Here is a 17,080-nt window from a genome sequence, read left to right as displayed (position 1 = left end):
CCTATTATATCCGCATCTGTTTCTAAATGATTATTATATTAATTAACTTGTTTTCCACCTCTTAAACTGACAGATTTATTTAGAAAAGCAGATATACATTTAAGGAAGAATTTGGGCTTTCTCCACAATGTTAATGAACTTTAAACTCACTACTCCACCATGCTCCCCAGATCACAGCAGGAAAGATTACACATTTTCAGTCTGTGGTATAGTGTTATGGCAGCCCAGGAAAACTAATACTGAAAATTAGTACTACTGTGGTTTGGATCCAGAATGTCCTGAAAAGGCCCATGTGTTAAAATCATGGTCCCCAGCTTGGCCCCACTGGAATATGGTGGAACTTTAAAGAGGTGGCGCCTAGTGGGAGGTTTTCCAATCCAAGGGGACTGTGGGACTCCAACCTCTCTGTCACTTCCCTACTGCCATGAAGTGATAGCTTTGTTCCACCACATACGCCCTGCCATCTTCTGCCTCACCACAGGCCTAGAAGCAATGAGGCCAACTAACCATGAACTGAAACCTCTGGAAATGTGAAATAAAATAAACCTTTCCTTTTAAATATGATTGTCTCAGGTATTTGTAACAGTAACAGACAGATAACTAATACAACTAGCAATTGATATAAAGGTGAAATAACATTTGAGGATAAACAAAAACTAAGGAAATTCATTACCAGAAGACTAAAAGAATATCCAAAGGCATTTTTAGTGGAAGAACACATAACCTGATGAAGGATATAAAAAAAGAAAAAAGAATAAGTAGTAAATAAAATAAGTTTGTGAGTAAATATATTTGAATATTGATTATATAAAATAAAACTAACAAAAAAGAATAGCATTTACATGGGGGGGGTGGTAAATGGCATTAAAATGCTCTAAGATGATGATACTTCCCAAGAACAGGTTAAAAATCTTTATAATCCTTTGTTTAACACTGACAGTATATAAATTTTAAGATTTTAAAGGATAAAAGAAATGGAAAATATTAAAAATATCAATCCAAAAGAAAGAGTTAAGAAATAAAAGACAGGACAAATGGAAAGAAGATAATAAGATAGCAGATTTAAATCTAAGTACATCTCAAATAATTAAATTTAAATGTAATTATTAAACATGCTAATTAAAAGATGGACTTTTACACTATATTTAAAAAAGAAAATTCAACTATAAGCTATATAAAAAACTTACCTGAATAAGAGAATTCAGAAAAATAAAAAAAGGGTGAAGACTTCCAACATTAACCAATGAAACTAATTTTGCTATAAGCAGATTTTAAGAGCAACATGTAATAAAATAATAATAATAAAGAAAGTTTTAGAGGTTTAGTCATAGGAAAATAGAACAATTCTAATTAGAACAATTGATACACACAGTAACGTAGTTCAAAATATATAGCATATTTGACAGAAGTACAAAAGAGAAAAAGTCTAATTCAAAATTTTAATAGTAAAACAGCAAAAGAACAATCTAACCGAACCTAGACAACTCTTAAGAATCTAAGAAAAATTGAAATGGTTGTTAACTTATGCTACTGAGCTTTGTGGTGGTTTGCTAGGTAGCAATAGATAACAGATGATCTTTTTGTTCTTGATCATAATCAGTTTTATTAAGATTTGCCTTAGCATGGATTTCTTTCTATTTAACTTGTTTGAATTTGTAGGGTTCCTTGAATCTATGTCTTGGAACGTGCCATTTTGGAATATACTTAGCCATTGCTCAAATATTTCTTCTACCCCATATCTGTCCCATCTTTTCCTGAAAATACAATTTGCCCATAGTTTAGACCTTCTCTTTCTATTCCCCATGCCTCTTACCCTTGCTTCTCTATTTTTATCCTTTTCTCTTTGTGTTTCTTTGTTGATTTGCATATCACTTTAATAATTCTCTCTCTACTTATATCTAAGCTAGTATTAAACCCATTATTGGATTCTTAATTTTGTAATTTTTTATTTCTGAAATTTCTATATGTTTTAAAAAAATAAATTGTGTCATTTTCATAGTTTCCAGTTCTGTTGAAGTTCTCAGTTTTTTCTTTATAATTTTAATCAGAGTAAACAGGGTTAAAGTCTCTGTTTGATAATACCAACATCTATAGGCCTTTTAAATCTCCTGTTGTTTTTGTTGGTTCACATTTATTTTTTTGGATGTTTTTGATAGTTATCCAGACATTATACTTACAAAACTGTGTGTAGAAATTGAGGAGCAATAATATATCTTTTCTAGAGCTTATTTACTTTTGCTTCAGCAGTTACCTCTGGATAGTAGCAATCTGGAACAATCCCCTCAATTTCAATTCTAGAATTGAGAAAATTGAAAGCTTGATAATAGCTCCAATGAATGACCACTTCTAGTCTAGTTCACCTTAACTCCTTGAGTATAACTTTTCAGAATACTAGCCCACAGTGCATGGGATTTATCAGAGAAACTCCTTGCATTTCCAAGCAGGTCTTGTCTCCTTATTTCTGGGATATTGCCAAGAGCTCTGCTCAGCCTCTCAGCTCTTTAGCATCCTCTTTCAGTGCCAGAGGGGAAAGTGAGCCAAACCCTGAATGTGCCTCTTGATTTGTCTCTTCTTCTGGATCATATCTGGTAATTAATCATTATTATTGTATCTCCAATTCCTTTAGAGCAAATTCTTCTTTACATTGTATACACAATTATCTGCATTATGAACATCATTATTACTGGAAACAGAAATCCAGAGTTCTTTTAGCATTCAACCATGTACGACGCACAGTGGTACAAGTACATTCTCGTGAAAAGCTCACAATGTGTTGAGGAATCTACTATGTATGATACAGAATTAAAGGGAGACTGTATATGGAGAATCTCTAAGGCTAAAAGTGGAAGAGTTTGGGGCAACCTGGAACACCTAATCCTGGTGTTTCTGTCTGACCATAGTGTCCTTTAATTCTGCACAGTGTGCTTGCCTGGTCTCATTCACTAGTCATGAATTTTGCCTCTCTTACTAAATAAAGTCTGACTATTCCATTGTTTTTAGAGCAGACAGGTAAATCCTAGCTGTCTACTAATATGCTCCCACTTAATTTTTACAGGTACTTCAAGTGCAATGAATATAAACCTATGCTCATTCTGGCTCCCCTCAACCACATTTAATGGTATGGTATTATTTTTCTTATCTAAATGACCTGTCCATGATACTCTATTACACTTTTCTGGAAAACTTCTTGTCCACTTTAAATGATAATATCCTCAAAGTGCTGACCATTTGTGTTAAGTTTAACCTGAAGGCTTGGTAAGAAATGTTTAATGATACTAAGCCAAACCTCCTTTTTGGGGGGGGCGCGGGGGGGCGCCAGGGATTGAACTCAGGGGGCACTTACCACTGAGTCACATCCCCAGCCCTATTTTGTATTTTATTTAGAGACAGGGCCTCACTGAGTTGCTTAGCACCTTGCTTTTGCTGAGGCTGGCTTTGAACTCGTGATCCTCCTGCCTCAGCCTCCCAAGCTGCTGGGATTACAGGCATATGCCACTGCACCTGGTGGCATACTTCTTCTTAAGCTACTATTTGGGCATCAATAATATATAAGTATTCTAGGTTAATGTTTTTGTTACATAGTATGGGGGTAGAAATTTAATTATTTTATGATTTCACTTGATGATTTATAACTAATTAAAATATTTTAAAAAATTCCTAGAAATAATAAATGATCACTTTTCTATTTTATAAAATACCATTTGATGAACTGAATAAATTATGAAAAGTTAAGTTGGTAAAGAATTTTTAAAAACATGAATAAACATCCTTTATTATAATTCTAAGTAAAAAGGGACAGAAATCTATATTCTTTATAGTTATAGTACTCTTTATGTGTGTTTGTGAGTATATGTTTATAGTAGAAAAGAACAAAATGAATGTATCAAATTACTAATATTGATTTTATTTGGAAAGTGGGGAAATAGAGATTAAAATATTTATCTTCATATATCTCAAATGTTAAAAACTGCATATATCAATTAATTAGCTTTAACATTATAGTAATAAAATAAACCTATTGTAAAAAAATTCATACCTAAGTAATGTAAAACTGGTAGTCCTTAATTCTCTTCCTTTTTTTCTTCTTTTGTCTTTCTTACATTCCTGAGCTGATAACTAGTATAAAATTGGGGTACAGCATTTCAGGCCTTTACTAGTGTTTGCTTACATTTGGATGAATATAGTTGGATATGTATGTTTGTCTTTCTGGTACGACAAGTCTTCTACTCTTAGATTTACTTAAAAGTGAAGGTGTATGTTCCCATTTTGACTTCAATCAATTAAGAATACTGTAATGTACTTGGCACAATTACTTATTTGGACCAAAAAGGAAAGAAAGAAAAAAAATGAGTGGTAGGCCAGAGGAGCAGATAATTCTATAATGAATTTCTTTGCTTGTGCACTGATGGATTCCAGAGTACAACTGCAAATTGGATGTAAAGCAAAATGTATTTATTTAAACTGCTGGATAAAACCCATTATCAGATCAAACTAATCGGTTTGTGAAATTTTTATTAAAATAGAGTAGTAAATATCAACTTTTGTCTCACATATTAGAGTAATTATTGTGCATCAAACATATGTTCAGTTATATTTATGCATGCAGGTGTTTTGAGTAGATCATGATATACAAATGCTGACTGCAAATTAATTCTTGTTCTTGGAGTATGTATGTGTAGAACCCTTTGGAGTTCAATGACAATCCATTGGATAATGTAGAAGAATGAGTAGGACTTGGAGTGTGAACTGGGTCTACAAAAGACAGGACATGAAGATAGGAGAAGGTGAAAACTGAAGCTCATGGTTAAATGTGAATTGTACTATATTGCATTCAGTTTAAAGGGTAAAAGTCTCAATAAAGACAACAAGATAGCGTCAATTATCTCCATTAAGACAGCTTCTCTTCCTCTGGTTCCATTAAAGAGAATGTACTTGACCCTTGACTATTATCTTCAGCCTCATACGGAAGGACATCCTACAAGAAGGATCAAACAGGGCCTTGTTGAACTTTTTGGACCTCAGTAATGCCACTCTAAAATTTTAGAATAATTACTCAAATGGTTGAAAAAATTTGCTTTTGACAAATCATGTCTCCTAGAATTAACATTCAAATATTTTCAGTTTCTTGTGACATCACTAGTGTCAGTTTAGCGTAATTGATTAGCTTCTAGTTATTTAATTCTGAAGGCAACACGTAGATATATTCTCACAGGACTATTTTTAATCTTCCAATGCAAAAGTCCTAAAAGTATGACAAATTTTTATGGCCCAACTGAGACTAAACCCTGCTTTTGACTAAAGTCTACTCTTTGTCCTTGTGTTAGTCAGCATAGCTCAGATTAGAAATGTAGCGTTGAGGATATTATCTAGGAGGAGAAGGAGATGGCCTCTAATTCCTGTCTCCAGGTAAGACATGGAATTTCCTGAGAATGATGAGGAATTATTTATGTGGAGAAACAAAGGAATGATAATTTATGATGTATTCAAAATCAGCATAGACTCATATTCTTTTACCTAAATTTATTAGCCCAGTCCTTTATTTGATTAAGCCAATTTCTGTGGCCTATATAGGTTTTTAATCCAGGGTCTGGGAAGATCTATGCCCCACAATATTTAAAGACAGCAAGAGAACAAAGCAAAATGACCTTCTGATTTCTTATAAACCACAAGTGTTCAATATGAAGATTACACATTTGGGAAAAAAATAGGAGTTACTTTACTGGAAGGTCTATTTTACTGATTATTGTTTTACTTTCTAAAATTTATTTTTAACATAAAATCATTTTTACATACAAACATCAAACTGTATATATTAATGGGGAACCATATGATGTCTGATACATGTATAAATTGTGTAATGTTTCAAAAATCACCTGCCTTCTCAAATATTTCTCATTTCTTTATGGTGAAAACATTCACAATCCTTTCTTCAGCTTTTTGAAATTACAGCACATACTTTATATCTATGGTTACCCTACTCCTACTGTGCAATAACATACCAGAACTCCTTACTCCTAGGTTACTGAAACTTAGTACCTTTTTATCATTCTCTCCCGGTGTCTCCCTACCTCTACTCCCCCAGTCTTTGGTAATCACCATTTTACTTTCAACTTTTATGAGGTCAGTTTTTTCTACATTCCACATATGAGTGAAATCATGTGCTACTTGGCTTTCTGTGCCTGGCTTATTTCACTTAACATAATGATCTCCAGTTCTACTTATGTTGGTGTAAATGACGGGATTTCATTTTTCATAGCTGAGCAGTATTCCATTAAGTATGTGCCATGTTTTCTTTCTTCATCAGTTAATGGACTCCAGTTGTTTTCATTTCTTGGCTATTGTGAATATGGCTCCAATAAACATGAGAATATAATGTCTCTTGCCATACTGATTTCATCTCCATTACAGATATATATCTAGTTGTGGGATTGCTGGATCATATGTAGTTCTATTTTTAATTTTTTGAGGAACCTCCATACTGTTTCCCATAGTGGATGTACTAATTTACATTCCCACCAACACTGTGTTGGAGTTTCCTTTTCCTCTTTTTGATAATAGCCATTCTTACTGGAGTGAGAGGATATCACATTGTGGTTTTGATTTTAATTTCCTTAATGATTAGTGATGCTGAACATTTTTTATATAACTGTTGGCCACTTGTATGTTTTCTTTTCAGCAATCTTTCATAAGGTCTATTGCCTAGGTGGTTTTAGATCACATTTTTTTTTCCACTGAGATTTTTGAGTTCTTTATATGTTCTGGATATTAACCTCTTGCAAACCTTTCCTCCCATTCTATAGGCATCTTGTATTCTGATGGGATTGTTTCTTTTGCTGTGCAGAAGCTTTTTAGTTTGAGGTAATACCACTTGTCTATTTGTTGCTTTTGTCTCCTGTGCTTTGGGGTCTTGTCCAAAAAACTTTGAGCATTCCAAAGTCCTGACACAGTTCTTTGTCAAGTTTTCTTCAAGTTGTTTCACATCTTACACTTAAATCTTTAATCAATTTTTAGTTGGTTTTTGTAACTAGTAAGATATAGGAATTTAGTTTTATTCTTTTGTATGCGTATACTGCTTTTTCTGGCACTATTTATTGAAAACAACCCTTTATCCAATATGTGTTCTCAGCACCTTTATCAAAAATTAATTGATGTAGATATGTGGATTTGCTTTTATGCTTTCTATTCTGTTACACTGGTCTGTGTGTCTGTTTTTATGTCCATACTATGCTGTTTTGATGACTACAGCTTTGTAGTAAATTTTTAAGTCAAGTAGTGTAAATTCCTCTTGCTTTGTTCTATTTGCTTAAGATTGTTTTGGCTATCTGGGGTCTTTTTTGGTTCCATACAAAATTTGGAATTATTTTATCCAGTTCTGAAAAGAATGTCAGTGGTATTTAGTTGGGAACGCATTGAATCTGTCAATTTCTCTGGGTAGCATGGAGATTTTAACAATATTAAATCTTCCAACTCATGAAAATGGGATATTTTTTGTGTCCTCTTGAATTTCTTCCATCAATATTTATAGTTTTCATTATAGAGTTCTTTCACTTCTTTTGTTAGAGAAGGTTTTATTTTTGTTTTTGTAGCTATTGTAAATAGGATTGCTTTTTGATTTCTACTTCAGAAAATTCACTATTGGCATACAGCAACTCTATTAACCCTAATATTTGTATGTTGATTTTGTAACCTGCAGCTTTACTGAATTCATTTATTAGTTTGAATAGTTTTTGATGAACTCTTGTTCTGTATATAAGATCATATCATCAATAAACAGTGACAATTTGATGACTTATTTTACATTTGGATTCTGTTTCTTTCTCTTGCCTGATTGTTCTGGCTAGGAGTTCCAATACTATGTTGAATAAAAGGGGTAAAAATAGGCATACAAATGTTAGAGTTTATCTTTTCCCCATTCAATATGACATCAGTTGTTGCCTTATTTTACATATGGTCTTTGTTATGTTGAGGTACATACCTTCTATTACTAATTTGTTCAGGCTTTTAATCATGAAATGGTGTTGAAATTTATCAAATGCCTTTTCTGCATCTATTGAGATGGTCATTTCTTTTGTCCTTCATTCAGTTGATGTGGTGTATCATGTTTACTGATCTCTGTATGTTGAACCATCCTTGCATCCCTGGGATGTATGATGGTGCACTAATCTTTTCAATGTGCTATTGGATTCAATTTGCTAGTAATACTAGAATGTCTTAAGGTGTCTTGAGCATGAAGAATTTACATCAGGGCAGCTCAATAGGCAGTAAGGAGTATTTTCTCTATCTGTTAGAACATTGGAATGTGAGCTGTATCAGCCTGGGTCTGACTTGGAGAACTCAGGAAGGTGTGATTTGCTGAGTTTATTTATGAAAATGATTTGACTGTCTTCTCATTGAGTCTGCCTTTTCTCCAGGAGCTGATGCAACAGTTGTTGAAAAAGAGGTTAATGGTTCAACATCCGGAAATCAATAAATGTAATTCACCATATCAATAGACTTAAAGTCAAGAATCACCTGATTATTATTTCAATAGATGCAGAAAAAGCATTTGATAAAATACAGCACCCCTTCATGCTCAAAACACTAGAAAAAATAGGGTTAGTGGGAACATTCCTTAACATTGTAAAGGCCATCTACACTAAGCCCATGGCTAATATCATTCTAAATGGTGAAAAACTGAAAGCATTCCCCCTAAAAACTGGAACAAGGCTGGGATGCCCTCTTTCACCACTTCTATTCAACCTCGTACTTGAAACGCTAGCCAGAGCAATTAGACAGACCAAAGAAATTAAAGGAATACGAATAGGAAAAGAAGAACTCAAACTATCCCTATTTGCGGATGATATGATTATATACTTAGAGGAACCAGGAAATTCCACCAGAAAACTTTTAGAACTCATAAGTGAATTCAGTAAAGTAGCAGGTTACAAGATCAATGCTCATAAATCCAATGCATTTTTATACATAAGTGATGAATCCTCAGAAAGAGAAATTATGAAAACTACCCCATTCACGATAGCATCGAAAAAAATAAACTACTTGGGAATCAATCTCACAAAAGAGGTGAAACACCTCTACAATGAGAACTACAGAACACTAAAGAAAGAAATTAAAGAAAACCTTAGAAGATGGAAAGATCTCCCATGTTCTTGGATAGGCAGAATTAATATTGTCAAAATGGCCATACTACCAAAAGTGCTATACAGATTCAATGCAATTCCAATTAAAATCCCAAAGACATACCTTACAGAAATAGAGCAAGCAATCATGAAATTCATCTGGAAGAATAAGAAACCCAGAATAGCTAAAGCAATCCTTCGCAGGAAAAATGAAGCAGGGGGTATCACAATACCCGAACTTCAACTTTATTACAAAGCAATAGTAACAAAGACGGCATGGTATTGGTACCAAAATAGACAGGTAGATCAATGGTACAGAATAGAGGACATGGACACAAACCCAAATAAATACAACTTTCTAAAACTAGACAAAGGGGCCAAAAATATGCAATGGAGAAAAGATAGCCTCTTCAACAAATGGTGCTGGGAGAATTGGAAATCCATATGCAACAGAATGAAACTAAACCCCTATCTCTCACCTTGCACAAAACTCAACTCAAAATGGATTAAGGACCTTGAAATCAGACCAGAGACCCTGCAGATTATAGAAGAAAAAGTAGGTCCAAATCTTCACCTTGTTGGCTTAGGATCAGACTTCCTCAACAGGATTCCCATAGCACAAGAAATAAAAGCAAGAATCAACAACTGGGATAGATTCAAACTAAATAGCTTTCTCTCAGCAAAGAAAACTATCAGCAATGCGAAGAGAGAGCCTACAGAGTGGGAGAATATCTTTGCCACTCATACTTCAGATAGAGCACTATTTTCCAGAATATATAGAGAACTCAAAAAACTCTACACCAAGAATACAAATAACTCAATCAACAAATGGGCTAAAGATATGAACAGATGCTTCACAGAAGAAGATCTACAAGCAATCAACAAACATATGAAAAAATGTTCACCATCTTTAGTAATAAGAGAAATGCAAATCAAAACTACCCTAAGATTCCACCTTACCCCAATTAGAATGGCAATTATCAAGAATACAAGCAACAATAGGTGTTGGAGAGGATGTGGGGGAAAAGGTACACTCATACATTGCTGGTGGGGATGCAAATTAGTGCAGCCACTCTGGAAAGCAGTGTGGAGATTCCTTAGAAATCTTGGAATGGACCCTCCATTTGACCCAGCTATCCCACTCCTCGGCCTATACCCAAAGGACTTAAAATCAGCATACTACAGAGATACAGCCACATCAATGTTCATAGCTGCTCAATTCACAATAGCCAGATTGTGGAACCAACCTAGATGTCCTTCAATTGATGAGTGGATAAAGAAACTGTGGTATATATATACAATGGAATATTACTCTGCCATAAAGAACGATAAAATTATGGCATTTGCAGGCAAATGGATGAAATTGGAGACCATCATGCTAAGTGAAATAAGCCAATCTCAAAAAACTAAAGGACAAATGATCTCGCTGATAAGTGGATGATGACACATAAGGGGGAGGGTGGGAGGAGTTAGTGTTAGGGTTAGTGTTAGGGTTAGGGAGGGGGGCAAGAATGGAGGAAGAAAGGACTGTTTAGAGGGAAAAGAAGGTTGGGGGGGTTGGAGGAGAAGGGAAAAATAATAGAATGAATCAAATAACATTACCATATGTAAATTTATGATTATACAAATGGTATGCCTTTAACCCATGTACAAACAAACAACATGTATCCCATTTGTTTACAATAAAAAAAAAAGAGAGAGCAAAAAAACAAAAAGAAAAAGAAAAAGAGGTTAATGAAAGTCACAGATACTAAGTGGTCTCTATAAGACTTATTTGAAAATATTTAAATCAATCTCAGGAGACTTCTGGAAATGATTAGGAGAGAGTCTAGGCTGATAAAATAAACCTGATGGTAATGGTGATGGTGCTGACTCTGATATGGCCTGGGAAATCTGGCTTTTGTGGTTCTTTTGTATCTAGTCCTGGCTTCCTATTTGGATTCCTTTAATTTGTTGTTGTTGTTGTTATTTTTAGTACAGGTACAATTACTTATGTAGTTTTATTTTGGTCCCCTGGAACATTCAACAGAAGGTTGAGCATGGTAAGAGTAATGACCAGACTAACTAGAAGAAGGACAGAAATCTTTTCAGGTAGGAAAACCAGGTAGTCTCTCCTCTTTTAGAAGTTTTCAGGATCAGGAGTGAAGTTTTTCCTTTGCATCGCTAATAAATGCTATACTTTTTGTTATAAGCTCCCTGTTACATGAGTTTCTAAGGGGTGGACCATCTTGACTGTTTAATTATTAATGCATTTTCTTAAACTACAATTATATTCTTAATCCCTGTCCTGCTAACTGGCAATTTTCTGATAGATTGAGTTTTCATTCTTCCCTATTTCGTTAATTGCAACTTGTCTACCATATAATAATAGAACCTTCAGAACAGCACTTTGCCAACTGCAAAGGTTATCAAATGCTAATGAGCTCTTTTAAATGACTGCTAACTCATTACAAGACTTTTCAGGGTTCCATAGTTCCTTTAATATTTCTTTATTTTTCTGCACATTCTCCCCAAAAAGAATCTTGGCTATTCCTCAAGATCATCTTAAAGATTCTTAGACAGAAATTAGCATGTATGATGGTCTTCTATGTGTTGAACATACTCACATAATCATCAAATTTCTTATTATCAACAAGCCCTGTGAATAAAATGTTTCTACTTGAAAACAAGGATGAAAAGTGATTTGTTTATGGTGAGTAGTGAATCTGAGTCCATGTTTTTTGCCTTTAGATCCTATGTTCTTTCCTCTATAGAAGTATATTAGCCACATAAAATGTTTAAAGACAAAATAAATTGAAGTAGGCAAAACTACCATTAAATAACAATAGAAGGACTTTTCTTCCTAACATGCCATCGTTGGCTGCCCTCGTCATTACTGTTATATTTTACTTTTCTCTGTTATTCTTCTCACATCTTGCCTTTATTTCCTTAGTCAGACATAACCATGCTTATTCTGTTTTATTTTTCTAATTTGTCAAACTAATAAATGGGATTCTGTAGTTATCATTCAATTATGTATATCATGATCTATAATAGCTACATTTACTAGTTACCATTTTATCTTCACTGTATTTCACATCATTGAATTTAAGTGTAATGAAAATGACATTTCTAAAACTAGTACAAATAATATCTCCTGCCTGGAATATAAAGTAATCATATTCTAGTTTTTCAATGAATTCCTCAAGATATTCTTCTAACCTTTAGCAAAAGATTCTATATTTTTCATTAAGACCTCCATTGCTCTCCTCTCCAAAATGGTACAAATATTCTGAAGTTAAACTGAATTCTTAAAGGTTGTTACTGTTTGCAGATAGAGGAACGAGAATGAAAGTCTACTCACCAGAGTCTGTAGCATCTGTCTCACCACTGTTGTAATAAACTCCCTTCTACAAGAGAGAGGAATTTCCTTTGTTGCTGTGGATTGCGCCCTTTCTTATCCAGATTTTGGAGCTTCTAGATTTGGATACAGATATTGTTCTTTCAGTGTACTCTTTCTTGCTCAGTCATGGCTGCTTAAGTAGACCACAAATGTCCAGAGGGGCTAGAGGGATGAGCTTTCGGCTGACAGTCTGTTATTTTTAGAACCTGTTCTCCCCATAAACTGCCAGATGAGACAGTTCTCAAGTCACCGACTACTCAGGTCACAGTCAAGACCTTTCTTTCTCTACTCTGCTACCCTGGAAAGCTTTCCTACTACTGAGATTGAAAAAATTCTGTTAATATATGTTATATAAAGAATAATGAAAATTAGAATTCTTTTTATGATTTTATTAAAAATACTCATTGTTTCTGTTAGCTGTTAGAATTGGGGAAAGTAATTTTAAAATTATGTATATTAACTCTTTGGTTCACTCTTTTTAATCAATGTCATAGGATTGTCAATTGTCATCCAGAAAATAGGTCTAATTTAGGGCCTAGAAATTTTCTTTAGCTTAGATGTTGTACTAATCAGCTTTCTATCACTATGACAAACTACTAAGAAACTCAAATTAATCAAGGTAAAGGTTTATTTTGGCTCACAATTTCAGAGGTTTTAGTTCATGGTCATTTGGTTTTGTTGGATGGGTTTTGCCCAATAAATCATGGTGGAAGCATGTGGCAATGGAAGCTGCTTACTCCGAACTGTGGAAGAAAAGAGATATCCTACCATATTTCATCTTTAGGGCACAGCCTTCCGTGATCTGACTTCCTTCCACAAGGCCCCACCCCCTAAAGGTGCTACCACTCCCAATAGGCTCACAGAATTGTGATCAAACCTTTAAGACATGAATGAATCTGAATCCATGAATGTGGGGGACATCCAGATTCAAACTACAGCAGATGTCATGACCTTTAGCCCATTTAGACAGAGGATCTTCATTTGTGAGGTGAAGGGATTAGATTAAAGTAGCACCATCCATTTTAGCTATCCATTTTTTACTTAAACCCCTTCTATAGTAATATATAGTCTCAATAACTCTAATTCACTAACAAGTTTTTAAAAACTTGTGTTGCATAATAATTAAATAATTTTTAAAATGTTAAAAATAGGTCAATATATTATTATGGTTTATATTTCAAGTAGTATAATCAAAAGTCCTCACTTCCTCAGGATAGCCCTGAATTTTTTATACTATTCCGATACAGTGATTAATAGTAACCACTTCTACTCTCAAAACTGTTTTCATTTTGATGATAAATTCTATGGTTATTGTAATTATTTTGTTGTTTAAATTCAATTTTAATAATACTTATATAAAATACATTTTAACTTTTCTCCATTTAGCAAATGATATTTTCTATTCAATTTTTGAAAATTAATCATGTAACTGAAAGCATTATTAAGGGACCAGAAATTTAAAATTGCTATCTATCACATTTACTGGGGGAACTAAGTATACCTTAAAATACAGATATAAATGTAACTGCATGTGGCAACATCAACAATATTGCCTATTTTAACATTTTGAACTTTTTTGTACTTTTCTCTTAAAAACATGATGTGTCTGATTTACACAATTTTCATGTCTTTGTTTCTAAAATAGGAGTGGAGAGAAAAGAATTAAGTTGTATTTCCTAGCTTTTCTTCTCAAATAAAACATTTTATGATGTTTTTTTAATTTCTATTAGAAAATAAAACACATATTATTAGCAAAATGTTTTCCCTTTTGTCACTGTTTTTCATTAAACTAGAGAGTCCTTGATATGCTGTATAAATATTTTGATTAACTACATAGAGTCTGTGGATTTTTTTTTTAATGTTTCTTGTAAATGCATATTTCAACATTGGTGTTTTTCTCCTTCCTGTCTTATACAAACAATCTACCACAGATGTAAATTATTACATGTTTGTTTTTATTTTTTGTCCCAGGAATTGAAACCAGAGATGCTTTATCACTGAGCCACAATCCCCAGCCTTTTAATTTTTTTTCTTTTTTCTAAAACAGGGTCTGCTAAGTGCTAAGTTGCTGAGGCTTGCCTTGAACTTGAAATCCTCCTGCCTCAGCTGCTGGGATTTCAGGCCATACACCACTGTACCCAGCTACAACATATATAAATTAGACAAGGAAACAAGAACAGAAACTCTTTGCAACGCTCAAAAACACCTGTGGATGGTGTGGTCTGGCTCATGAGATTCTATGCCTGCTCAGGTGGCATTCTCCAGGTGACACAGCTTATTCTTACTTCTTCCTCCACAAGCCCTCATTGCAGGTGCATCCACACTGGCTTGGATGCTGGCTGCTCCAGCATCTATCTGCAGCTATCTTTGCAACTGCACTGCCTCTATAAAGGCATCACTCTATGCGTGCAGTTTTCTCTAGCATAATTGCTGTGGTCAAAGCCACTTTGGCCATGTGGAAGGAAGACAATTCCCCCGGAGCTATGCATGCCAATAGTGTGCTTCCTCTTTTCCTTTAATTTCCCTTCCTAAAACAGAGGTTAGAAATTATATTTTACCATTTTAAGATTTTTAGGATTTTGAGTATTTTTAGGATTGTTTGTGGTAAAGGAAGTAGAGCCTGTATGGAACATCTTAAAATTGCTGCCTCTATTCCAGATTCTTTTGGAGTTCTTTATTGTGCAGGGCCTTGCTTCATTCTTGCTAGCCAAGGACAGTTTGCCTCTTACCTGGTCACTAGCATTGCCATTTTAATATTCAGTCTTCAGTGTTTTGAGATAAGTCCCTAATCTAAAAAACAGAAAGATACTCTTTATTCTCAGGGAATGAGATATATATCTCCCAAGCCCTCACTTCTTGCCTCATGATGAACCTCTTAGTGGGATGATCAACAGCAGGAATGCCACTTCCATCTAAGGAAACTTCATTCCCAACTATTGCAATATATTAATACTGTGGCTGTATTCTGGGAATACATTTCCAAGAGTAATGTGGATTTAAATAATACCACTATTTGAGATGCTGAAAACACAGTCCCAGATGGGACTTGTTCAAATCCAGTATAGTCTGTTTTCATCAAAGAGTCAAACTGTTTAGGGATTTAGTTTAACTCATGTTCACTTTAATAACAGTAGGTACCCAGGACATGAGTTAATCACCCCGAACACTGATTTTTTTCCATTGTTGTGTTGTCAAAACCCATTTTTTTCAAAGCTATTTTCAGGTCATTTTGTGGTAGAATGTGAGTTTGGTTAAAATCATGTGAGATTTACTTTCATTATCCTCAAAGTGTGATGCACATTTTCAGAAACAACTCTCCAGTAGAATAGACTTCATTTATTTCTTTCTGCTGCTGACACTTAACTTTCTTCTGTAATGTTCCTGCCAAGATGAACTCTTTGATTATGCTGCTCAAGCCAATGAATACAGATGCAGAGACCCTGCAGGGGTCTCAAGGGGAATGTGTGAGCTCAAGGGAAAAAGATCAACTGATAGACGTTAAGTGCAAGGAGCACTTTTAAATATATTACACTACAAACTCATGATTGATACCTCCATTGTCAATGAAAAGAATGTATCTATGTCAAGCTTCTATTGCAGAAAGCAGAGGTCAAATTAGTAAGAGGTGATGGAAAGGGGGCCTGGGTTAATAGAATGTGCAGAGAGCTTAGGTCTAAAGGAGGAGAAAAATACATTGGATCCAGGAAAAAGATTTAAAAAGAATGATCTTGACTGGGGTAAGGACTGAAGCAGGACTGGTACAGAATGAAGGTGACAGGTCAGTCAGACCGGCCCCATGGCCAGCTGCCTTTAAGGAAAGAGACGACTGAAGGAATTCAGGGGAGAGTGCACTTCTGGGAACACCTGTCCCTAAAAATAACACTACATTTGCTTGTTTATATCTTAAAATGGTCCACAGGAATCCAGATTTCTAGAATAGGAGATGAAGAATGTCATATCAAGGTATGGAGTCGAGGACACCTAGATTTTAGTGACAGTCTCCTAATTGGCTCCCTCTGGCCTGAGCAATTTTCTGAAACTTACACCTGTTCATGTCCTACCTGATAAAACCTTCCACTGGCCTGCAGTTGCTCTTCAGATTGAGGTCAAGCCCCTGTGAGGGCTGGTGGGGCTCAGCGCTGTGACCCTGGTCTCCTGACTCAGTCTCACCTTAGCCACTATTACTCCTGCCCTCTCTTCCACTGGCCTCTTTCAGTTCTCAGAAGAGGAAATTCTTTGTTTCCACCCATTACATCTGTTGCCCTCTCAAACATTCCTTCCACCATTCTTCACCCTGTACTATTTCAGTTTTCAGCTTAGAGTACTTTTCTCCAGGAACTTTTGTGCTGACCTCCCCAGTGGGGTTCAAGGTGGCCAAAGCATCTATTTCCGTTATAGTCCTATTCCTCTCTATTGTAAGAGCCATTTTAATTGTCTCCGTTTTCCTCTAGGTTGGGGATCCCTTGACATCTCTTGTTCCTCAGTGTATCTCCTACACCTAGCATAGTTTGGGCATGGATTAGGTGCTCCGTAAATAGCTTTGAATGGATGGTCACATGGATGGATGACTAAAATAAGCTTT

This window comes from Sciurus vulgaris (genome assembly GCF_902686455.1).
Source record: "Sciurus vulgaris genome assembly, chromosome: 5".
NCBI classification, from domain to species: Eukaryota; Metazoa; Chordata; class Mammalia; order Rodentia; family Sciuridae; genus Sciurus; species Sciurus vulgaris.
The sequence above is the reverse complement of the archived record's forward strand: the minus strand, read 5'-3'. Positions refer to the sequence as shown.